At 47.9% G+C, this 26,320-nt stretch overlaps 3 non-coding genes across 3 annotated transcripts; all 3 read right to left on the reverse strand.

Annotated features, from left to right (window-relative positions):
- Positions 1-11,252: 11,252 nt before the first annotated feature.
- trnam-cau (transfer RNA methionine (anticodon CAU)) lies at positions 11,253-11,324 on the reverse strand. The gene has a single exon. It is a non-coding gene; the product is annotated as a tRNA-Met (tRNA).
- A 5,449-nt stretch (positions 11,325-16,773) lies between these two features.
- trnam-cau (transfer RNA methionine (anticodon CAU)) lies at positions 16,774-16,845 on the reverse strand. Its single transcript has one exon. It is a non-coding gene; the product is annotated as a tRNA-Met (tRNA).
- A 2,697-nt stretch (positions 16,846-19,542) lies between these two features.
- Positions 19,543-19,614, reverse strand: trnam-cau (transfer RNA methionine (anticodon CAU)). Its single transcript has one exon. It is a non-coding gene; the product is annotated as a tRNA-Met (tRNA).
- Positions 19,615-26,320: the final 6,706 nt, after the last annotated feature.

A 26,320-nucleotide genomic window follows, 5' to 3' on the forward strand; every position in this document is an offset into this window, starting at 1 on the left:
TTCAAAAATGAGACAGATACTAAAGAGTGTGGCGAGTGTGATGGTGGGATGAAACTTGTTAATATCACAGTATCGTTGTTTCAGTGACTCCTCACCATGGGTCCAGAGGAAGAAATGTCATCAATATATCTGGTGTATAGTGTTGGTTGGAGGTCCTGTGCAGAAAAGAAGCCTTGTTCGAACCTCTGCATGAAAATGTTGGCATACTGGGGTGAAAATTTGGTCCCCATGGCTGTTCAATGTGTCTGGATGAAGAACTGGTTACCAAAGGTGAAAATGTGGTTGAGAATGAAGCGGATGAGTTGTAGGACAGTGCTCAGAGATTGGCAGTTGTTGGTATTGAGTACTGAAGCTGTTACTGTGATGCCATCATCATGAGGAATGCTGGTGTAGAGTACTGACACATCCACGGATTCAACTAGCCCATGGATGCTGAGCTTCTGGAAGGATTGGATCAGAAGTCTTGATGAATGCTGTCAGTTCACGGTTGTGCTCTTTGGTCAGATCAGCTGGTAGTTGCCTGTCGTGTTCCTGGTCAGTTGTTTGTACACTTCCTTGCAGAAGTCCATTTATTCCGAATTACTAAAAAACTGCATAAATCCATGTAGGATTCTGTAGCTCCCACTTTAGAAATACAATCAGTTTCACCTAACATTGGGACACAGACAGACTTCAATGTCTCACCTTCAATCCATTATCTGAGCTGAGATGACAACTATTGTTAAAAGCTATCTTGAGAATGTAAGTTTAAAAAAGTTCTGGGATTTACAAATGAAGGAACCAAAACTAACATGGTCATCCAAGATGCAAGCTCACCTGCACACTTTCGCACAGCTGATCCACCCTAAAGTGCAGATCTTTGGACTGTGGGAGGAAGCCAGAACACCCAGAGGTAACCAACACAGACACAAGGGGGAGAACATGCCAAACTTCACACAGACACTCACCCAAGGGTGGAATCAAACCCAGGCTCCTGGCGTTATTAAGCAGCATTGCTAACCACTGAGCCACCATCCCACCCAGTGCTTTGAGGTTCTGCTTTGTCTTTGCAGATTTTAACTTCTCATGCAGCCTCAGCAGAGGCTGTGTCCTGCTGACATTGTTGGACCACACCCATTGCACTTCCCTTTCCCACTTCTCCAGCCTAGAGCACAGCGGTTCTTGAATCCTGGCATCAGATTCTGATGCCATCTGTGCTTCTGCTGCCAACTGCAGAGAACGGAGTCAATCCCCGTCACTATTCTGTCCCTTATCTCCCCCTCCCTAACATTGTTCTTACTCCCACCACCCCACAGTTAGCTCCTCTCCCCTGCAGCCTTCTCTCAGATCCCCTTTACCTGCCTGACCCGGGCTCACACCCTCCTGACCCTGTCCACTGATCCCATCAGAAGGCTCTGTCCGGAGGGAAAGACCATCTCCCGGAATAAAAAGCATCTGATTAACTTTCCGCCTTGCCCTCCCAGCGTGTCAGCAACCTGGCTTCCAGCTCCACCTCTCTGAGCCGAAGGTCCTCCAAGTTGTGTTTGCCCGAGATCACATCATCCAGAGCCGTCCACCTTTTGCAAATCGAAAGACAAGTCTCACCCTGCCCTCTCCCGTGTCTATTGTGTAACTGCTTAATCATTTCTCGTGGCTGAGCAGAGACTGATAGCCAAGTTTGGAACCCATGAGGATGGCCTCCACCAGGACCTTGGGTTCATGTTGCATTACAGGTGACCCCACTACACTGGCTGTCTCTCACAGACAGCCATACATTCTCACATACTCACGCAGGCACTCTCTCAGATATACGCGCTCTCTCAGATGCACACACATGTACCCACCCACACACACACATGTACCCACCCACACACACATCCTCTCACTTATACTCCTGCACACTCTCACTTTACCAAGCATGCACACACGCAAACACACAGTCTCTCAGCCAGACCCACGTGTATGCACACACACACTCACTCTCATGCATGCACACATAGAAAAGAAGATGGGGTGAATTTTCATTTGCAGAATTATATTTGTAGATACATTCTATTTTGCTCAAAAAGTGCACAATCTGCAGACAGTCAATCCATGTAATATTTTATAAATTCCTACTTTGGGAACACAACCAGTATGACTCAAGACAGACTCAAACTTCACATCATTCATGCATTGTCTGGGCTGAGATGGCACCTCGTTGTAAAGTTATCTCGAGACTGTGACTTAAAAGAAGTTTTGGGATTTACATACTAATGAACTGAAACCTGCAACCCATTCTAAAGATGAAACACTTAAAAGTAGTCGAGATTTGTTCAATATATCATTTTGCTACAAATTCTGTGTCTTATGATCCTGCTCTACAGCTACCTGATGAAGAAGCAACACTCCGAAAGCTAGTGCTTCCAAATAAACCTGTTGGACTATAACTGGATTTTTAACTTTGTTTCCAGTGAAAACAGCCCACCCCTCCCACTGCTGCCAGTAAACTTTACAATGCTGAGGAAACAATGAACCATCAGTCCTGAAAAATATACGATTCTAATACTATGAGCTACACATTGACTGCTCCTTCTGAGAGAAGACATTGGAAACCTCGCACCGGAGATTGAAAGAAATGAGCAGCTTTAAAAAAAATCCTGTTGGATCTCATAGCCTTCAATGTCTGAGTCCGACGGTAAGTTCAGGTAACTTTTGTTGGGACCCAACTTTGTTGCAGCTTCAGATCGTCCCAGCAAAAAGGTGCATAAAAAGTAGCTTTTTTTTAAACACACACACACTCCCCTGCATCCCACTTTCTTCACTATTGGTCAGCTGAGTTTTCCCTTTGTAATTCGATCCTTGGTGCAGCCTTAGCCTGGAGGAAGTATTGCTTCACTCAGCAATTGCAACCCATATTTTGTATGCAAGTAAGATTCTCCCCACGCATTTGCAGATGGGCTGTCAAGAGTCAACCACACTGCTGTGGGTCTGGAGTCACATATAGGCCAGACCAGGGAAAGGATGCAGCTGGGACGACTGAGTGAATCCTTTCCCCCAACGGCAGTTTCCTCCCCTAAAGCATGAGTGAATCAGATTGGGGAGTTTGTTCCCCAAAAATGGTTTCATAATGAGATTCTGGACTCCAGATTTCTGACTGAACTCCAAATCCACTATCTGCTTTGGTGAGATTCAAACCCGGGAGTCCCCAGAACTGGGTTATTAATGCAGTCGATAATGGCACTCGGCCGAAGCTCCTTCAATCCCCCTGCAATGGTCGGTGAACTCACTGATGTCTCTGCAGGTGGGAGGAGCGGGTGAAGCCCTTCCCGCACGGAGAGCAAGTGAACGGTCTCTTTGATCCTCCAAGCTGAGTAACTGGTGTGAAGTACTGTACTTTTCACAGTCACCGCACTGAATCTCCCTCATTCGGGTGTACCAGTATTCTTCCTGCCACACCAGTGTCCAAGCAGACAAAAGCAAACATTTCTTCTCGACGGGAATGGCTGCTGATATTCAAGTCCCAATGAATCAAGTGGCTCTGTCAGAAGCTGATGGATCTTTTGGTTTCAGATTTCTTTCCCCATGTCTTCCTGCAAAAGAAATCACAAAATAAGTCACGGTCAGTACAGTCAAATGAACATGACATCGGTGACAATTCCTTAGATTGCCAGATACCTGCTGATCATATATTATCCATGACACAGAAACCTGAAAACCCTCATTCAGCAAGGTAGCATGAGGTATATAAAGAGGAAAACTTCATTTAGGTGACAATGACCTGGAACAACCTTCCTACAAAGGTGCTGGAAATGGAGCTGAATCAATATGGATATGAAAATGAAATATCAAGGCTGCTTCAGGAAAGAAAGCCAGTAAAGTTGCCGAAAGACTTCCTGCTGACCTGTTCAGTGAAGATGAATACAAGAAATACAGGATGTAATTCCATTACTATATTAAAAGGTGAAAAATCATAGCCATGCAGCGTGTACAACAGCGAATATCAGATATACACCATATGAAGCAATCATAAAATCCCTGCAGTGCAGAAAGAGGCCATTTGGCCCATCGAGCCTACTCCACCATTCTTTAAGGTCATGGCTGATCTATCCATCATCTCAGCTCCTCTTACCTGCATTATCCTGACTAGCCTAAATTCACCTACCATCCAAAATCCCATCGAACTGTGTCTTGAATATGCCTGCTTCTATTGCTTCCTTGGGCAAAGAATTCCATAGATTCACCACTCTCCAGGAAACGTAGTCCCTCCTCCTCTGCCTTAAACCTACCTCTAATCTTGTTACCGAGTCTAACCCACCAGCAGAAACGACGAGATAGTGTGGGTCTGGATGGCATGCTGTTCGATGGGTCAGTGTGGACTTGATGGGTTGAATGGCCTCCTTCCACACTGTAGGGCTTCTATGATTTACTGCAGTTGTGTTTGCCCAAAACCACAGCTCCCACAACCTCCCAACTTCTGCAAATTGAAAGACAAGCCCCACTCTGCCCTCTCATATGTGAGTTACCTAACTGCTTCATCGCTTCCAGTGAATACAGCCCACACCTCCCGCTGCTGCCAGTGGCCTTTACAATGCTGATACAACAATGTAATACCTGCAGTACAGAAAATCGTAAGATTTCTGTTGATACCAGTTACTGATTCACCGCTCCTTCTGATGCACAGCATTGGAAATACATTGTTGGGGGCTGAAAGAAATGAGCAGTTTAAAACAAAAGCCCACCTAACCCTTCACTAGGCTTCCCGCTCAGGACACTTTACTTGAAACACTTCAACCCCACATGGCAACAAATTCCCACATTCCATCAAAATCCTGGATGTCCTCACTTACTCAGTTGCTGTCTCTCAAATGAAAGATTTCATTGTAGCTTCTGCTCCCAGTAAGGACAAAATATCTTTGAAAGCTGCTCTGAAATTCCAGTCTTCACAACAATACTTCTGCTTTCCTTCAGTCCAAACTGTCTGTGCTGACCAGATATCCCAAATTAACATAGTCCCATTTGTCAGCACTTAGCCTATATCCCTCTCAATTCACCCTGTTACCAGATGCCATTTAAAATGCTGTAATTATACCAGACTCCACCACTTCCTCTGGCAGCTCATTCCATGCTTGCATCACTCTCTGTGTGAGAAAGTTGTCCAAAAGCTTCCTTCTAAATCTTTCCCCTCTCACCTCAAATCTATGCCCTCTAGTTTTGGACTTCCCTACTATGTGGAAATGTTTTTGGCTATTCACCCTATCCATGCTCCTTATGAACTTCTATAAAGTCACCTCGCAGCCTCCAATGCTCCAGGGAAAACAGCCCCGGCCTATTCAGCCTCTCCCTATAGCTCAAACCCTGCAACTCCAGCAATAGCCTTGTAAATCTTTGCCAAACCCTTTCAAAGGTTCACAACACTTTTCCTGTAGCAGGGTAACCAGAACTGAACACAGTATTCCAAAAGTGGCCTAATCAATGACCAGTACAGGGGCAACATGACCTCCCAACATCTGTACTGAAATGCACTGACCTATAAAGGCAAGCACATCAAATACCTCCTTCACAATCCTGTCTACCTGCGACTCCACTTTCAAGAAACTATGAACCAGCACTCCAAGGTATCTTTGGTCAACAACACGCCCCATTAACTTTGCAGATCCTGCCCTGATCTGCCTTTCCAAAATCAAAATTTCAAAATGAGGTTGAGAAACGTATCAGTTGTGATTGAATGGTGGAGTAGATCTGATGGGCTGAATGGCCTAATTTCTGCACCTATGTCATATGGTCTCTTGCTGTCCTGGACACAGAGTGTGAGAATTGGGAGCAGGAATAGGTCATTTGGTCTTTCCAGTCAGCACCAGCATTGAACAGTTCATAACTAGATATAAATATACCGGCATCTAGGTGGACAGGGTGGGATTCTTTTCACTGTAGCATCGGACGTTGAGAGATGACCTTAGAGAGGATTATAAAATCTTCAGGGATATCGATGAGGTGAACAGCAGGTATTCTTTCCTTGGAATGGGTTTTTCAAGGTTAGGGAGCAAACTTTGGAGATGAGAGGAGAAATATTTTAAAAAGACATGAGGGGCACCTTTTTATTTTGAGACAGAGAATGGTTCTCATGTGGTATCAATGTCCAGAGGAGGTGGTGGATGCAGGTACAGTTACAGTGTTTAAGAGGCATTTGAATACGTACATAGAGTCCTAGAGATGTACAGCATGGAAACAGACCCCTCAGTCCAACCCGTCCATGCTGACCTGATATCGCAACCCAATCTAGTCCCACCTGCCAGCACACAGCCCATATCCCTCCAAACCCTTCCTATTCATATACCCATCCAAATGCCTCTTAACTGTTGCAATTGTAATGGGAAAGGTTCAGAGAGTCTGGGCCAAACACTGGCAGGTGGGACTGGTTTAGTTTCAGAACACAGTCAGCATGGACTAGTTGGACTTAATGGTCTGTTTCTGTGCTGGTAAAAACAATGACTGCAGATGCTGGAAACCAGATTCTGGATTAGTGGTGCTGGAAGAGCACAGCAGTTCAGGATGAATCCAAGGAGCAGCAAAATCAATGTTTTGGGCAAAAGCCCTATGACTGTAACTGTTCTACACTGGTCTTAAAACCATTTTCTTACCTTCCCCCAATACCCATCCACTTCTTTGTTCTTCAAAGTCAAATGAACTCAGCCTTGAATACATTCAATGACTGACCTAACTGCAGGAAGTCATCCCCACTTCAGAACTCAATTTCTCTTGCTAATATATCATTTGCCTTGCTGATTGCTTGCTGCTGAAAATGTGTTGCTGGAAAAGCGCAGCAGGTCAGGCAGCATCCAAGGAACAGGAGAATCGACGTTTCGTGCATAAGCCCTTCTTCATTGCTTGCTGCTCCTGTCTGACAACTGGCAGTGACTGGTGTAGAAGGACGCTGAGGCCCCTTTGTCCATCCACACATCATTCCTGATGAAGGGCTCGTGCCCAAAACATTGGCTCTCCTCCTCCTCAGTTGCTGCCTAACCTGCTGTGCTTTTCTAGCGCCACACTTTTCAACTCTGATCTCCATCATCTCACTTTCACCACATCTCAACATATCACCATTAAAACAATGCGCCTCCTCTCTGCGTTTTTTTTAAACATCAAAGGCTATAGATTGTGTCACTGCATTTGCCATGTGTTTGCAAAGTGAGACATAGACCTGGATCAACTTTTCTGTCCCCTCCATTGATTCACTCTTTCCTTTCAGTTGCTGCAAGTCAACAATTGAACCCCAGAATGAAACAAAAAATGGAAAAAGTGGTGAGAAACAGACTGTTGCACTCACAAAAGTGAGACAGAGGAAGGAAGTTACAGTCTAGGGTGAAGTTCACAGAGAAAGGAGCAACAGCAACTTCAGAGCTCACGGTCCAACCTCCACATTTCGACAATGGCCGGCTCTGATTGGCAGGAGGACCAGTCTCCTTCCGGTCCTCCAAGGTTCTTCATTGGTCCATGGAAAGGAGCTGACGCGCAGTTTCTGCGGGCACCAAGGAATATGCGCAGTGCTTTGCTGACACTGGCGGTCATGCACATTGATTGCTGACACCGCGGAGCTAGCTCAGTGTGCAGGAATTTGTTACAAATTTTAAAGTTAAAAATCACAAAACACCGTGTTATGGTCCAATAGACTTATTTGGAAGCACTAGCTTTCGGAGCACTGCTCCTTCATCAGGTGGTTGTGGAGTATAAGATCGTAAGAACAGAATTTATGATCTTATTCTCCACAACCGCCTGATGAAGGAGCGGCGCTCCGAAAGCTAGTGCTTCCAAACAAGCCGATTGGACTGTAACCTGGTGTTGTGTGATTTTTAACTTCGTACACCCCAGTCCAACACGGGCACCTCCAGATCATGACAAATTTTATGTGTCCAAATGCGAATACGAGAGAAAAATGCCAAAGCAATGTTGTGTCGAAATGTTTTTTCCCCTGTGCTTTGACATGTTATTGCTTTTGCATTTTGTCTGGCTGCTCAACGTTTCTGTCTTTTCCCCAGGGTAGAGGTATTCCAAAACTACAGGGTATAGGTTTAGGGTGAGGGGAAAAGATTTTAAAAGATTTAAAAGACTAGGAATATAACATTCACTCCTTACAGGGCGAAAGTGAGGACTGCAGATGCTGGAGATTAGGGTCGAGAGTGTGGTGCTGGAAAAGCACAGCAGGTCAGGCAGCATCAGAGGAGCAGGAGAATCGACGTTTCGGGCAAAACCCTTCATCAGGAAATAGCCACGGGGAACTGCAGGGCTGTAGCGTAATCCAGTGATTCTAAGTGGGATGCTGTTGGGAAGGTCGGTGTGAATGGCCTGCAGGGATGATATGCCTTAGCCATGCTTATACTGAGAAATGGTTGCCCCAAATCTGCTGTGGAAAGAGTAGGTTCCAGTTCGTGGGACACTGACACCAGTCCTGGGGAAGGTGGGATTTGTGCTGTCTCTCGCTTCCCATTCTGCCCCTTGTACATTTTCTCCCCACCCACTGCCCCCGCCATTTCTCCCCTCTTCACAGTGCACCCCGATTCTCTCCCCAACCCTCTGAACCCCAGTAATTTTTTACTCCCCAACCTCTATCCCCTCTCCATTTCTCTCCCTTCTCCACCACCACCATTGCCCCCGCCCGTCCTTTCTCGTGCCTCAGCCCTCTTTGATCTAGTGGCCGAGCAGAGGCTGATAGCCAAGTTTAGAACACATGAGGATGGCCTCAGCCGAGACCCTGGGTTCACGTCACACTACAGGAGACCCAGCTACACAATACACTCTCACACACACAAGCACACTCTCTCACATACTCACACGCTCATGCAGACCCTCTCTGATAGACATGCTCTCTCTCAGACACATAGTAATACATCCCCACACTCAAACTGACGCATCGACCATCTCACACACTTATACTCCATCACACACACACACACACACACTGTACCCAGCATGCACACGCGCACACACACACTCTCTCTTGCATGCACTCACATATAGAAGTCTTTGGGGTGAATCTGCGTTTGCAGGATTATATATTTGGAAATAGAACCAGTCTCATTCAAGATTAGGATCCAGATAGACCCTACCCTCACAGCTTTCATGCATTGTCTGACCTGAGGTGTCACCTCCTTTTATAGAACCTTAAGTTACCTGGAGAATGTGACTTGTAAAAAGTTCTGGGATTTACAGATTAATGAACCGAAATCTACAACCCGTTTTAAAAGATGAAAGACTCAACAGCAATCTAGGTTTCTTCAATATATCATTTAAGTTGCGAACACTATAATATTTTATTCGATATTCTGGGTCTTATCTTCCTCCTCCACAGCAACCATAGGTCCAAGGAGATCTGTCCCAACTTTCCAATCTACCTTCATTATTGACAATCCTCATACACGGCACAATTCACGACAACCTGTTCAGCGCTGTCTCCAATCACTTCAATTCCCCGCTTCCTGAAGTTTCACTCTCAGATTTGAGCAATAACGCAGCTGGAGAATTCATTCAGACTCGGATTGTGTGGGCGAACAATCTGCAATACTTGTTCTAACTTTGAACAAGTGTTGCCCTTCGCTGTGTTCGCTGCAATGGTGGCTCAACCCCATCCGCTACTTCTGGCAGTCCGATCTCGTTTAACGAAGATGCTTTTGTGGAAAAGTGATCTAGCACTTTTGAGGTTCTGCTGTCTCCCTCTCTCTGAATCCCTTGGGAGAGAGGTGTCAGGTTCACTAAAAAGGCCCTGAATTTGCAGTTGCCTGCCACTTTAACACATCACCCTGTTCCCTGGCCAACATCCCTGTCTCAGGCTTGCAGCAGTGTTCGAGCTCCAGACGAAAGAACAACATCTCATTTTCCACTTGGAGACCTTACAACCCTCCGGTCTTCAATATCGAGTTCCATAACTACAGGGCCTGAACTCCCCCATGTACTTGACCCCTACCACACAAAAGACTCCTGTTTATCACCTCGTCTGCTATGACACACGACGTATTGTTAGCCACTAACAGTCTCCATTAACAGTTATTCGCCCTCTCACGAGGATCGTTATTCACTCCTACGTCCTTCATATTGTTCTTTCTCTGAGCTGGCGGCAAACACAGCAATGAACATTGGAGACTCTGAGCCAGCTGAAACTTGCTCAGTGTGAAGTACATTCCACATTGCTGCAAGAATTGCAAGCAGCAAAGCCTTTCAAGAACATCTGCTTGTCATTCTGTCCCCGGGGGGCTGATGTTTGTCTCATCCCCAGGAACTGGACTATCTCCACTGGCGGATAATTAAACCATTTTATTTCTACTTGCACGTTGCTCTGGGGGGGAGGGGATGTGGGGGAATGTAGGGTTGGGGGAGGGTAAGAGTCCGCTCGCTCATCTGCTCTCTGTCCCTCTCTCTCTCTCTCTCTCTGAAACTCTTGGGGTGAGAGGTGTCAGTGACATTAATGCGGGGAACATGAACAACTTTGATTGTGAACTTTCTCCAAAGGTCTGTTATCGGAGAGACAGAAAGATGCTGTGCTGGCAGGACAGAGAGAAATGAACACCGAGGACTCTTCGCCCAGGTGAATTCACATTATTGTGCAGCCTGCTTGGTGTTCAGAAAGCGTCTTCACGCAGCAATCTTACGGAAAGTCTATTGCAAAGTGGGCATCGCTTTCTTTGCTGCGACCGCGCAGCAGTTAACATCTGAGCCCCAAGTGTCCCAGATGAAGAGAATCCGTGTGAAACCTTCACTCACTGAGAGTCATCCCCACGGCCCTGAGCTGAGGGACTGCAGGCAGTCCAACACGGAAGGGACGGTTAAAAATCAACCATTTTTGCTCCCTCAGCCTGTCTATCCCAGAGACAGCATAAACACGTAGCATCATTCTCGTGCAGACCGAAGCCATTCAGCCCATGGATTCCACGGCGACTGTCTGTCACTTGTCTCTCTCTCTCTGAGGTTATTCACAATCGGTGGTATCCGTCCGAATAGTGGGGGACGATGTCTGAGTCGTGATGCGGTTTCTGACATGCTTGTCATTCACGTCTGAACCAGGGTGGCGAATTACTGCAGGGAACAGCCGAAACCGCAAACCATGGGTTTCAACTTGAACAGCACATGAGCGTCGGAGAGAACCGGTTTTGCGATTCAGTTTAGAGGAAACCGACCAAGAACAGAATACCACTGAGACCTCCAAAACCCATCCCGTTTGAATGGAGTGGATCGATATGAACATTTCGGCAAGTAGATGCAAAGGCAACTTGCTGAAGAAAGCAGGTCAAGGTGACAGCGAACGATAGCAGAGGATGGTTTCGATCCATCGACCTCTGGGTTATGGGCCCAGCACGCTCCCGCTGCGCCACTCTGCTGCCGCTTGGAGACGCTCGTTGCGCAGAACACTTCAGGTTTTTGTCTGGCACGCGGCAGGCACCTTCGAGCCTGATGTCAAAGACCTCCACTGCTGTCGTGTAATGTGCTGTTTCGCAGACGTCTGGAGGTTGTGTCAATATAAACTTTTTTCTAAATTCCCACATTCTGTCGGTCGAACTGTGATTTCACACTGAATCACAACATGTGTCACAGCGCAGACGGAGGCTCTGCGGCCCACCTTCGCTCTGCTGGTTCTACACTTAAGTAAACGTGTGTCTCCAGTCGTTTCATTCTCTCGCCTTCTCAGCGTAAATCTGCACATCTGAACGTGACCACCGAATTCCCTTTTGGGTCCATTGAATCTTCCTCTTTGTCAATGTCAGACAGGGACTTACTGACCCTCACCACTCCCTGTACGAAAACGTTCTTCCTAATGTCACTTTTACTTCTTTTCCTCGTGACTTAAAATTCTGCCGAATCGTTATGGATCCTTTCAGGCGTGGGAGCATTTTCACAACATTATTTCCTGTTTCTAGGTCCCTCATGACTTGGAAAAGTTCGGTTCTCCGAGAAGAGCTGTCCCAATTTTCCAATCTACCTTGATTGCTGACATTCCTCAAACACCGCACCACTCACGTCAACCTGTTGAGCACTATGGTAAAAACAATGACTGCAGATGCTGGAAACCAGATTCTGGATTAGTGGTGCTGGAAGAGCACAGCAGTTCAGGCAGCATCCAAGTAGCTTGTTGAACACGATCTCCAACCATTTCATTTCTCTGTTTTCTGCCTCATTCGTACTCCAGGCAGCCAACGCTGGTTTCACGAAGGTGCTTTTTGAGAAAGTTAATCAGGCAGTTTTGCACAAGTCAAGTTAAAAAAAAACACGGGCTCGTCCGGGATCTCTCGCAAATCAGCGCAGTAACAGAACCTAAGCGAGAATCATACGCCTAGACCAACGAGCCAGAAAGCACGCACGTCGGTCATGCTCCAGACCTCTTGAGCGACCTGAGACATGCCCAGTATGAAATACATTTGAGATTGCTCTCAGAATTGCAAGCGGCAAAGACTTTCCCGAACAGCTGCTTCTCATCCAGTCTCCCTGCTGCTATTTCATTCCACCGCATTCTCTGCTCACAGTGTCGTTTCCCCAACGTAGCATGAAGCATAAACTGGGTGACTGCTTCGCAGAACATCCCGCTTCTGCCCGCAGAAACTAAAGGCCCTGAACTTGCGGTTGCCTGCCACTTTAACACATCACCCTGTTCCCTGGCCAACATCCCTGTCTCAGGCTTGCAGCAGTGTTCTAGCTCCAGATGAAAGAACAACATCTCATTTTCCACTTGGAGACCTTCCAGCCCTCCGGTCTTCAATATCGAGTTCTATAACTATAGGGCCTGAACTCCCCCATGTCCTTGACCCCTACCACACGAAAGACTCCTGTTTATCACCTCGTCTGCTATGACACACGACGTATTGTTAGCCACTAACAGTCTCCATTAACAGTTATTCGCCCTCTCACGAGGATCGTTATTCACTCCTACGTCCTTCATTTTGTTCTCTCTCTGAGCTGGCGGCAAACACAGCAATGAACATTGGAGACTCTGAACCAGCTGAAACTTGCTCAGTGTAAGTACATTCCACATTGCTGCAAGAACATCTGCTTGTCATTCTGTCCCCGGGGGGGCTGATGTTTGTCTCATCCCCAGGAACTGGACTATCTCCACTGGCGGATAATTAAACCATTTTATTTCTACTTGCACGTTGTTCTGGGGAGAGAGGGGTGGGGGAATGTAGGGTTGGGGGAGGGTAAGAGTCCATTCGCTCTTCTGCTCTCTCTCCCTCTTTCTCTCTCTCTCTCTCTCTCTCTCTGAAACTCTTGGGGTGAGAGGTGTCAGTGACATTAATGCGGGGAACATGAACAACTTTGATTGTGAACTTTCTCCAAAGGTCTGTTATCGGAGAGACAGAAAGATGCTGTGCTGGCAGGACAGAGAGAAATGAACACCGAGGACTCTTCGCCCAGGTAAATTCACATTGTTGTGCAGCCTGCATGGTGTTCAGAAATCGTCTTCACGCAGCAATCGTACGGAAAGTCTATTGCAAAGTGGGCATCGCTTTCTTTGCTGCGACCGCGCAGCAGTTAACATCTGAGCCCCAAGTGTCCCAGATGAAGAGAATCCGCGTGAAACCTTCACTCACTGAGAGTCATCCCCAAGGCCCTGAGCTGAGGGACTGCAGGCAGTCCAACACGGAAGGGACGGTTAAAAATGAACCATTTTTGCTCCCTCAGCAACACGTAGCATCATTCTCGCGCAGACAGAAGCCATTCAGCCCATGGATTCCACGGCGACTGTCTGTCACTTGTCTCTCTCTCTCTCTGAGGTTATTCACAATCGGTGGTATCCGTCCTAATAGTGGGGGACGATGTCTGACTTTCAACTTTACCAGCTCATTAGCATCGGAGAGAACCGGTTTTGCGATTCAGTTCAGAGGAAACCGACCAAGAACAGAATACCACTGAGACCTCCAAAACCCATCGGAAACCGACCAAGAACAGAATACCACTGAGACCTCCAAAACCCATCCCGTTTGAATGGAGTGGATCGATATGAACATTTCGGCAAGTAGATGCAAAGGCAACTTGCTGAAGAAAGCAGGTCAAGGTGACAGTGAACGATAGCAGCGGATGGTTTCGATCCATCGACCTCTGGGTTAAGGGCCCATCACGCTCCCGCTGCGCCACTCTGCTGCCGCTTGGAGACGCTCGTTGCGCAGAACACTTCAGGTTTTTGTCTGGCACGCGGCAGGCACCTTCGAGCCTGATGTCAAAGACCTCCACTGCTGTCGTGTAATGTGCTGTTTCGCAGACGTCTGGAGGTTGTGTCAATATAAACTTTTTTCTAAATTCCCACATTCTGTCGGTCGAACTGTGATTTCACACTGAATCACAACATGTGTCACAGCGCAGACGGAGGCTCTGCGGCCCACCTTCGCTCTGCTGGTTCTACACTTAAGTAAACGTGTGTCTCCAGTCGTTTCATTCTCTCGCCTTCTCAGCGTAAATCTGCACATCTGAACGTGACCACCGAATTCCCTTTTGGGTCCATTGAATCTTCCTCTTTGTCAATGTCAGACAGGGACTTACTGACCCTCACCACTCCCTGTACGAAAACGTTCTTCCTAATGTCACTTTTACTTCTTTTCCTCGTGACTTAAAATTCTGCCGAATCGTTATGGATCCTTTCAGGCGTGGGAGCATTTTCACAACATTATTTCCTGTTTCTAGGTCCCTCATGACTTGGAAAAGTTCGGTTCTCCGAGGAGAGCTGTCCCAATTTTCCAATCTACCTTGATTGCTGACATTCCTCAAACACCGCACCACTCACGTCAACCTGTTGAGTACTATGGTAAAAACAATGACTGCAGATGCTGGAAACCAGATTCTGGATTAGTGGTGCTGGAAGAGCACAGCAGTTCAGGCAGCATCCAAGTAGCTTGTTGAACACGATCTCCAACCATTTCATTTCTCTGTTTTCTGCCTCATTCGTACTCCAGGCAGCCCACGCTGGTTTCACGAAGGTGCTTTTTGAGAAAGTTAATCAGGCAGTTTTGCACAAGTCAAGTTAAAAAAAAACACGGGCTCGTCCGGGATTTGAACCCGGGACCTCTCGCAAATCAGCGCAGGAACAGCCCCGAAGCGAGAATCATACGCCTAGACCAACGAGCCAGAAAGCACGCGCGTCCGTCATGCCCCAGACCTCTTGAGCGACCTGAGCCATGCTCAGTATGAAATACATTTGAGATTGCTCTCAGAATTGCAAGCGGCAAAGACTTTCCCGAACAGCTGCTTCTCATCCAGTCTCCCTGCTGCTATTTCATTCCACCGCATTCTCTGCTCACAGTGTCGTTTCCCCAACGTAGCATGAAGCATAAACTGGGTGACTGCTTCGCAGAACATCCCGCTTCTGCCCGCAGAAACTAAAGGCCCTGAACTTGCGGTTGCCTGCCACTTTAACACATCACCTTGTTCCCTGGCCAACATCCCTGTCTCAGGCTTGCAGCAGTGTTCTAGCTCCAGATGAAAGAACAACATCTCATTTTCCACTTGGAGACCTTCCAGCCCTCCGGTCTTCAATATCGAGTTCTATAACTATAGGGCCTGAACTCCCCCATGTCCTTGACCCCTACCACACGAAAGACTCCTGTTTATCACCTCGTCTGCTATGACACACGACGTATTGTTAGCCACTAACAGTCTCCATTAACAGTTATTCGCCCTCTCACGAGGATCGTTATTCACTCCTACGTCCTTCATTTTGTTCTCTCTCTGAGCTGGCGGCAAACACAGCAATGAACATTGGAGACTCTGAACCAGCTGAAACTTGCTCAGTGTAAGTACATTCCACATTGCTGCAAGAACATCTGCTTGTCATTCTGTCCCCGGGGGGGCTGATGTTTGTCTCATCCCCAGGAACTGGACTATCTCCACTGGCGGATAATTAAACCATTTTATTTCTACTTGCACGTTGTTCTGGGGAGAGAGGGGTGGGGGAATGTAGGGTTGGGGGAGGGTAAGAGTCCATTCGCTCTTCTGCTCTCTCTCCCTCTTTCTCTCTCTCTCTCTCTCTCTCTCTGAAACTCTTGGGGTGAGAGGTGTCAGTGACATTAATGCGGGGAACATGAACAACTTTGATTGTGAACTTTCTCCAAAGGTCTGTTATCGGAGAGACAGAAAGATGCTGTGCTGGCAGGACAGAGAGAAATGAACACCGAGGACTCTTCGCCCAGGTAAATTCACATTGTTGTGCAGCCTGCATGGTGTTCAGAAATCGTCTTCACGCAGCAATCGTACGGAAAGTCTATTGCAAAGTGGGCATCGCTTTCTTTGCTGCGACCGCGCAGCAGTTAACATCTGAGCCCCAAGTGTCCCAGATGAAGAGAATCCGCGTGAAACCTTCACTCACTGAGAGTCATCCCCACGGCCCTGAGCTGAGGGACTGCAGGCAGTCCAACACGGAAGGGACGGTTAAAAATGAAACATTTTTGCTCCCTCAGCAACACGTAGCATCATTCTCGCGCAGACAGAAGCCATTCAGCCCATGGATTCCACGGCGACTGTCTGTCACTTGTCTCTCTCTCTCTCTCTCTGAGGTTATTCACAATCGGTGATATCCGTCCTAATAGTGGAGGACGATGTCTGACTTTCAACTTTACCAGCTCATTAGCATCGGAGAGAACCGGTTTTGCGATTCAGTTCAGAGGAAACCGACCAAGAACAGAATACCACTGAGACCTCCAAAACCCATCGGAAACCGACCAAGAACAGAATACCACTGAGACCTCCAAAACCCATCCCGTTTGAATGGAGTGGATCGATATGAACATTTAGGCAAGTAGATGCAAAGGCAACTTGCTGAAGAAAGCAGGTCAAGGTGACAGTGAACGATAGCAGAGGATGGTTTCGATCCATCGACCTCTGGGTTATGGGCCCAGCACGCTCCCGCTGCGCCACTCTGCTGCCGCTTGGAGACGCTCGTTGCGCAGAACACTTCAGGTTTTTGTCTGGCACGCGGCAGGCACCTTCGAGCCTGATGTCAAAGACCTCCACTGCTGTCGTGTAATGTGCTGTTTCGCAGACGTCTGGAGGTTGTGTCAATATAAACTTTTTTCTAAATTCCCACATTCTGTCGGTCGAACTGTGATTTCACACTGAATCACAACATGTGTCACAGCGCAGACGGAGGCTCTGCGGCCCACCTTCGCTCTGCTGGTTCTACACTTAAGTAAACGTGTGTCTCCAGTCGTTTCATTCTCTCGCCTTCTCAGCGTAAATCTGCACATCTGAACGTGACCACCGAATTCCCTTTTGGGTCCATTGAATCTTCCTCTTTGTCAATGTCAGACAGGGACTTACTGACCCTCACCACTCCCTGTACGAAAACGTTCTTCCTAATGTCACTTTTACTTCTTTTCCTCGTGACTTAAAATTCTGCCGAATCGTTATGGATCCTTTCAGGCGTGGGAGCATTTTCACAACATTATTTCCTGTTTCTAGGTCCCTCATGACTTGGAAAAGTTCGGTTCTCCGAGGAGAGCTGTCCCAATTTTCCAATCTACCTTGATTGCTGACATTGCTCAAACACCGCACCACTCACGTCAACCTGTTGAGCACTATGGTAAAAACAATGACTGCAGATGCTGGAAACCAGATTCTGGATTAGTGGTGCTGGAAGAGCACAGCAGTTCAGGCAGCATCCAAGTAGCTTGTTGAACACGATCTCCAACCATTTCATTTCTCTGTTTTCTGCCTCATTCGTACTCCAGGCAGCCCACGCTGGTTTCACGAAGGTGCTTTTTGAGAAAGTTAATCAGGCAGTTTTGCACAAGTCAAGTTAAAAAAAAACACGGGCTCGTCCGGGATTTGAACCGGGGACCTCTCGCAAATCAGCGCAGGAACAGCCCCGAAGCGAGAATCATACGCCTAGACCAACGAGCCAGAAAGCACGCACGTCGGTCATGCCCCAGACCTCTTGAGCGACCTGAGCCATGCTCAGTATGAAATACATTTGAGATTGCTCTCAGAATTGCAAGCGGCAAAGACTTTCCCGAACAGCTGCTTCTCATCCAGTCTCCCTGCTGCTATTTCATTCCACCGCATTCTCTGCTCACAGTGTCGTTTCCCCAACGTAGCATGAAGCATAAACTGGGTGACTGCTTCGCAGAACATCCCGCTTCTGCCCGCAGAAACTAAAGGCCCTGAACTTGCGGTTGCCTGCCACTTTAACACATCACCTTGTTCCCTGGCCAACATCCCTGTCTCAGGCTTGCAGCAGTGTTCTAGCTCCAGATGAAAGAACAACATCTCATTTTCCACTTGGAGACCTTCCAGCCCTCCGGTCTTCAATATCGAGTTCTATAACTATAGGGCCTGAACTCCCCCATGTCCTTGACCCCTACCACACGAAAGACTCCTGTTTATCACCTCGTCTGCTATGACACACGACGTATTGTTAGCCACTAACAGTCTCCATTAACAGTTATTCGCCCTCTCACGAGGATCGTTATTCACTCCTACGTCCTTCATTTTGTTCTCTCTCTGAGCTGGCGGCAAACACAGCAATGAACATTGGAGACTCTGAACCAGCTGAAACTTGCTCAGTGTAAGTACATTCCACATTGCTGCAAGAACATCTGCTTGTCATTCTGTCCCCGGGGGGGCTGATGTTTGTCTCATCCCCAGGAACTGGACTATCTCCACTGGCGGATAATTAAACCATTTTATTTCTACTTGCACGTTGTTCTGGGGAGAGAGGGGTGGGGGAATGTAGGGTTGGGGGAGGGTAAGAGTCCATTCGCTCTTCTGCTCTCTCTCCCTCTTTCTCTCTCTCTCTCTCTCTCTCTCTGAAACTCTTGGGGTGAGAGGTGTCAGTGACATTAATGCGGGGAACATGAACAACTTTGATTGTGAACTTTCTCCAAAGGTCTGTTATCGGAGAGACAGAAAGATGCTGTGCTGGCAGGACAGAGAGAAATGAACACCGAGGACTCTTCGCCCAGGTAAATTCACATTGTTGTGCAGCCTGCATGGTGTTCAGAAATCGTCTTCACGCAGCAATCGTACGGAAAGTCTATTGCAAAGTGGGCATCGCTTTCTTTGCTGCGACCGCGCAGCAGTTAACATCTGAGCCCCAAGTGTCCCAGATGAAGAGAATCCGCGTGAAACCTTCACTCACTGAGAGTCATCCCCACGGCCCTGAGCTGAGGGACTGCAGGCAGTCCAACACGGAAGGGACGGTTAAAAATGAACCATTTTTGCTCCCTCAGCAACACGTAGCATCATTCTCGCGCAGACAGAAGCCATTCAGCCCATGGATTCCACGGCGACTGTCTGTCACTTGTCTCTCTCTCTCTCTCTCTGAGGTTATTCACAATCGGTGATATCCGTCCTAATAGTGGGGGACGATGTCTGACTTTCAACTTTACCAGCTCATTAGCATCGGAGAGAACCGGTTTTGCGATTCAGTTCAGAGGAAACCGACCAAGAACAGAATACCACTGAGACCTCCAAAACCCATCGGAAACCGACCAAGAACAGAATACCACTGAGACCTCCAAAACCCATCCCGGTTGAATGGAGTGGATCGATATGAACATTTCGGCAAGTAGATGCAAAGGCAACTTGCTGAAGAAAGCAGGTCAAGGTGACAGTGAACGATAGCAGAGGATGGTTTCGATCCATCGACCTCTGGGTTATGGGCCCAGCACGCTCCCGCTGCGCCACTCTGCTGCCGCTTGGAGACGCTCGTTGCGCAGAACACTTCAGGTTTTTGTCTGGCACGCGGCAGGCACCTTCGAGCCTGATGTCAAAGACCTCCACTGCTGTCGTGTCATGTGCTGTTTCGCAGACGTCTGGAGGTTGTGTCAATATAAACTTTTTTCTAAATTCCCACATTCTGTCGGTCGAACTGTGATTTCACACTGAATCACAACATGTGTCACAGCGCAGACGGAGGCTCTGCGGCCCACCTTCGCTCTGCTGGTTCTACACTTAAGTAAACGTGTGTCTCCAGTCGTTTCATTCTCTCGCCTTCTCAGCGTAAATCTGCACATCTGAACGTGACCACCGAATTCCCTTTTGGGTCCATTGAATCTTCCTCTTTGTCAATGTCAGACAGGGACTTACTGACCCTCACCACTCCCTGTACGAAAACGTTCTTCCTAATGTCACTTTTACTTCTTTTCCTCGTGACTTAAAATTCTGCCGAATCGTTATGGATCCTTTCAGGCGTGGGAGCATTTTCACAACATTATTTCCTGTTTCTAGGTCCCTCATGACTTGGAAAAGTTCGGTTCTCCGAGGAGAGCTGTCCCAATTTTCCAATCTACCTTGATTGCTGACATTGCTCAAACACCGCACCACTCACGTCAACCTGTTGAGCACTATGGTAAAAACAATGACTGCAGATGCTGGAAACCAGATTCTGGATTAGTGGTGCTGGAAGAGCACAGCAGTTCAGGCAGCATCCAAGTAGCTTGTTGAACACGATCTCCAACCATTTCATTTCTCTGTTTTCTGCCTCATTCGTACTCCAGGCAGCCAACGCTGGTTTCACGAAGGTGCTTTTTGAGAAAGTTAATCAGGCAGTTTTGCACAAGTCAAGTTAAAAAAAAACACGGGCTCGTCCGGGATCTCTCGCAAATCAGCGCAGTAACAGAACCTAAGCGAGAATCATACGCCTAGACCAACGAGCCAGAAAGCACGCACGTCGGTCATGCTCCAGACCTCTTGAGCGACCTGAGACATGCTCAGTATGAAATACATTTGAGATTGCTCTCAGAATTGCAAGCGGCAAAGACTTTCCCGAACAGCTGCTTCTCATCCAGTCTCCCTGCTGCTATTTCATTCCACCGCATTCTCTGCTCACAGTGTCGTTTCCCCAACGTAGCATGAAGCAGAAACTGGGTGACTGCTTCGCAGAACATCCCGCTTCTGCCCGCAGAAACTAAAGGCCCTGACCTTGCGGTTGCCTGCCACTTTAACACATCACCCTGTTCCCTGGCCAACATCCCTGTCTCAGGCTTGCAGCAGTGTTCTAGCTCCAGATGAAAGAACAACATCTCATTTTCCACTTGGAGACCTTCCAGCCCTCCGGTCTTCAATATCGAGTTCTATAACTATAGGGCCTGAACTCCCCCATGTCCTTGACCCCTACCACACGAAAGACTCCTGTTTATCACCTCGTCTGCTATGACACACGACGTATTGTTAGCCACTAACAGTCTCCATTAACAGTTATTCGCCCTCTCACGAGGATCGTTATTCACTCCTACGTCCTTCATTTTGTTCTCTCTCTGAGCTGGCGGCAAACACAGCAATGAACATTGGAGACTCTGAACCAGCTGAAACTTGCTCAGTGTAAGTACATTCCACATTGCTGCAAGAACATCTGCTTGTCATTCTGTCCCCGGGGGGGCTGATGTTTGTCTCATCCCCAGGAACTGGACTATCTCCACTGGCGGATAATTAAACCATTTTATTTCTACTTGCACGTTGTTCTGGGGAGAGGGGGGTGGGGGAATGTAGGGTTGGGGGAGGGTAAGAGTCCATTCGCTCTTCTGCTCTCTCTCCCTCTTTCTCTCTCTCTCTCTCTCTCTCTGAAACTCTTGGGGTGAGAGGTGTCAGTGACATTAATGCGGGGAACATGAACAACTTTGATTGTGAACTTTCTCCAAAGGTCTGTTATCGGAGAGACAGAAAGATGCTGTGCTGGCAGGACAGAGAGAAATGAACACCGAGGACTCTTCGCCCAGGTAAATTCACATTGTTGTGCAGCCTGCATGGTGTTCAGAAATCGTCTTCACGCAGCAATCGTACGGAAAGTCTATTGCAAAGTGGGCATCGCTTTCTTTGCTGCGACCGCGCAGCAGTTAACATCTGAGCCCCAAGTGTCCCAGATGAAGAGAATCCGCGTGAAACCTTCACTCACTGAGAGTCATCCCCACGGCCCTGAGCTGAGGGACTGCAGGCAGTCCAACACGGAAGGGACGGTTAAAAATGAACCATTTTTGCTCCCTCAGCAACACGTAGCATCATTCTCGCGCAGACAGAAGCCATTCAGCCCATGGATTCCACGGCGACTGTCTGTCACTTGTCTCTCTCTCTCTCTCTCTGAGGTTATTCACAATCGGTGGTATCAGTCTGACTTTCAACTTTACCAGCTCATTAGCATCGTAGAGAACCAGTTTTGCGATTCAGTTCAGAGGAAACCGACCAAGAACAGAATACCACTGAGACCTCCAAAACCCATCCCGTTTGAATGGAGTGGATCGATATGAACATTTCGGCAAGTAGATGCAAAGGCAACTTGCTGAAGAAAGCAGGTCAAGGTGACAGTGAACGATAGCAGAGGATGGTTTCGATCCATCGACCTCTGGGTTATGGGCCCAGCACGCTCCCGCTGCGCCACTCTGCGGCCGCTTGGAGACGCTTGTTGCGCAGAACACTTCAGGTTTTTGTCTGACACGCGGCAGGCACCTTCGAGCCTGATGTCAAAGACCTCCACTGCTGTCGTGTAATGTGCTGTTTCGCAGACGTCTGGAGGTTGTGTCAATATAAACTTTTTTCTAAATTCCCACATTCTGTCGGTCGAACTGTGATTTCACACTGAATCACAACATGTGTCACAGCGCAGACGGAGGCTCTGCGGCCCACCTTCGCTCTGCTGGTTCTACACTTAAGTAAACGTGTGTCTCCAGTCGTTTCATTCTCTCGCCTTCTCAGCGTAAATCTGCACATCTGAACGTGACCACCGAATTCCCTTTTGGGTCCATTGAATCTTCCTCTTTGTCAATGTCAGACAGGGACTTACTGACCCTCACCACTCCCTGTACGAAAACGTTCTTCCTAATGTCACTTTTACTTCTTTTCCTCGTGACTTAAAATTCTTCCGAATCGTTATGGATCCTTTCAGGCGTGGGAGCATTTTCACAACATTATTTCCTGTTTCTAGGTCCCTCATGACTTGGAAAAGTTCGGTTCTCCGAGGAGAGCTGTCCCAATTTTCCAATCTACCTTGATTGCTGACATTCCTCAAACACCGCACCACTCACGTCAACCTGTTGAGCACTATGGTAAAAACAATGACTGCAGATGCTGGAAACCAGATTCTGGATTAGTGGTGCTGGAAGAGCACAGCAGTTCAGGCAGCATCCAAGTAGCTTGTTGAACACGATCTCCAACCATTTCATTTCTCTGTTTTCTGCCTCATTCGTACTCCAGGCAGCCCACGCTGGTTTCACGAAGGTGCTTTTTGAGAAAGTTAATCAGGCAGTTTTGCACAAGTCAAGTTAAAAAAAAACACGGGCTCGTCCGGGATCTCTCGCAAATCAGCGCAGTAACAGACCCTAAGCGAGAATCATACGCCTAGACCAACGAGCCAGAAAGCACGCACGTCGGTCATGCCCCAGACCTCTTGAGCGACCTGAGACATGCTCAGTATGAAATACATTTGAGATTGCTCTCAGAATTGCAAGCGGCAAAGACTTTCCCGAACAGCTGCTTCTCATCCAGTCTCCCTGCTGCTATTTCATTCCACCGCATTCTCTGCTCACAGTGTCGTTTCCCCAACGTAGCATGAAGCATAAACTGGGTGACTGCTTCGCAGAACATCCCGCTTCTGCCCGCAGAAACTAAAGGCCCTGAACTTGCGGTTGCCTGCCACTTTAACACATCACCTTGTTCCCTGGCCAACATCCCTGTCTCAGGCTTGCAGCAGTGTTCTAGCTCCAGATGAAAGAACAACATCTCATTTTCCACTTGGAGACCTTCCAGCCCTCCGGTCTTCAATATCGAGTTCTATAACTATAGGGCCTGAACTCCCCCATGTCCTTGACCCCTACCACACAAAAGACTCCTGTTTATCACCTCGTCTGCTATGACACACGACGTATTGTTAGCCACTAACAGTCTCCATTAACAGTTATTCGCCCTCTCACGAGGATCGTTATTCACTCCTACGTCCTTCATTTTGTTCTCTCTCTGAGCTGGCGGCAAACACAGCAATGAACATTGGAGACTCTGAACCAGCTGAAACTTGCTCAGTGTAAGTACATTCCACATTGCTGCAAGAACATCTGCTTGTCATTCTGTCCCCGGGGGGGCTGATGTTTGTCTCATCCCCAGGAACTGGACTATCTCCACTGGCGGATAATTAAACCATTTTATTTCTACTTGCACGTTGTTCTGGGGAGAGAGGGGTGGGGGAATGTAGGGTTGGGGGAGGGTAAGAGTCCATTCGCTCTTCTGCTCTCTCTCCCTCTTTCTCTCTCTCTCTCTCTCTCTCTCTGAAACTCTTGGGGTGAGAGGTGTCAGTGACATTAATGCGGGGAACATGAACAACTTTGATTGTGAACTTTCTCCAAAGGTCTGTTATCGGAGAGACAGAAAGATGCTGTGCTGGCAGGACAGAGAGAAATGAACACCGAGGACTCTTCGCCCAGGTAAATTCACATTGTTGTGCAGCCTGCATGGTGTTCAGAAATCGTCTTCACGCAGCAATCGTACGGAAAGTCTATTGCAAAGTGGGCATCGCTTTCTTTGCTGCGACCGCGCAGCAGTTAACATCTGAGCCCCAAGTGTCCCAGATGAAGAGAATCCGCGTGAAACCTTCACTCACTGAGAGTCATCCCCACGGCCCTGAGCTGAGGGACTGCAGGCAGTCCAACACGGAAGGGACGGTTAAAAATGAACCATTTTTGCTCCCTCAGCAACACGTAGCATCATTCTCGCGCAGACAGAAGCCATTCAGCCCATGGATTCCACGGCGACTGTCTGTCACTTGTCTCTCTCTCTCTCTCTCTGAGGTTATTCACAATCGGTGGTATCCGTCCTAATAGTGGGGGACGATGTCTGACTTTCAACTTTACCAGCTCATTAGCATCGGAGAGAACCGGTTTTGCGATTCAGTTCAGAGGAAACCGACCAAGAACAGAATACCACTGAGACCTCCAAAACCCATGGGAAACCGACCAAGAACAGAATACCACTGAGACCTCCAAAACCCATCCCGTTTGAATGGAGTGGATCGATATGAACATTTCGGCAAGTAGATGCAAAGGCAACTTGCTGAAGAAAGCAGGTCAAGGTGACAGTGAACGATAGCAGCGGATGGTTTCGATCCATCGACCTCTGGGTTAAGGGCCCAGCACGCTCCCGCTGCGCCACTCTGCTGCCGCTTGGAGACGCTCGTTGCGCAGAACACTTCAGGTTTTTGTCTGGCACGCGGCAGGCACCTTCGAGCCTGATGTCAAAGACCTCCACTGCTGTCGTGTAATGTGCTGTTTCGCAGACGTCTGGAGGTTGTGTCAATATAAACTTTTTTCTAAATTCCCACATTCTGTCGGTCGAACTGTGATTTCACACTGAATCACAACATGTGTCACAGCGCAGACGGAGGCTCTGCGGCCCACCTTCGCTCTGCTGGTTCTACACTTAAGTAAACGTGTGTCTCCAGTCGTTTCATTCTCTCGCCTTCTCAGCGTAAATCTGCACATCTGAACGTGACCACCGAATTCCCTTTTGGGTCCATTGAATCTTCCTCTTTGTCAATGTCAGACAGGGACTTACTGACCCTCACCACTCCCTGTACGAAAACGTTCTTCCTAATGTCACTTTTACTTCTTTTCCTCGTGACTTAAAATTCTGCCGAATCGTTATGGATCCTTTCAGGCGTGGGAGCATTTTCACAACATTATTTCCTGTTTCTAGGTCCCTCATGACTTGGAAAAGTTCGGTTCTCCGAGGAGAGCTGTCCCAATTTTCCAATCTACCTTGATTGCTGACATTCCTCAAACACCGCACCACTCACGTCAACCTGTTGAGCACTATGGTAAAAACAATGACTGCAGATGCTGGAAACCAGATTCTGGATTAGTGGTGCTGGAAGAGCACAGCAGTTCAGGCAGCATCCAAGTAGCTTGTTGAACACGATCTCCAACCATTTCATTTCTCTGTTTTCTGCCTCATTCGTACTCCAGGCAGCCCACGCTGGTTTCACGAAGGTGCTTTTTGAGAAAGTTAATCAGGCAGTTTTGCACAAGTCAAGTTAAAAAAAAACACGGGCTCGTCCGGGATTTGAACCCGGGACCTCTCGCAAATCAGCACGGGAACAGCCCCGAAGCGAGAATCATACGCCTAGACCAACGAGCCAGAAAGCACGCACGTCGGTTATGCCCCAGACCTCTTGAGCGACCTGAGACATGCTCAGTATGAAATACATTTGAGATTGCTCTCAGAATTGCAAGCAGCAAAGACTTTCCCGAACAGCTGCTTCTCATCCAGTCTCCCTGCTGCTATTTCATTCCACCGCATTCTCTGCTCACAGTGTCGTTTCCCCAACGTAGCATGAAGCATAAACTGGGTGACTGCTTCGCAGAACATCCCGCTTCTGCCCGCAGAAACTAAAGGCCCTGAACTTGCGGTTGCCTGCCACTTT

This window comes from Chiloscyllium punctatum, chromosome 36, assembly GCF_047496795.1.
Source record: "Chiloscyllium punctatum isolate Juve2018m chromosome 36, sChiPun1.3, whole genome shotgun sequence".
Lineage (NCBI taxonomy): Eukaryota > Metazoa > Chordata > Chondrichthyes > Orectolobiformes > Hemiscylliidae > Chiloscyllium > Chiloscyllium punctatum.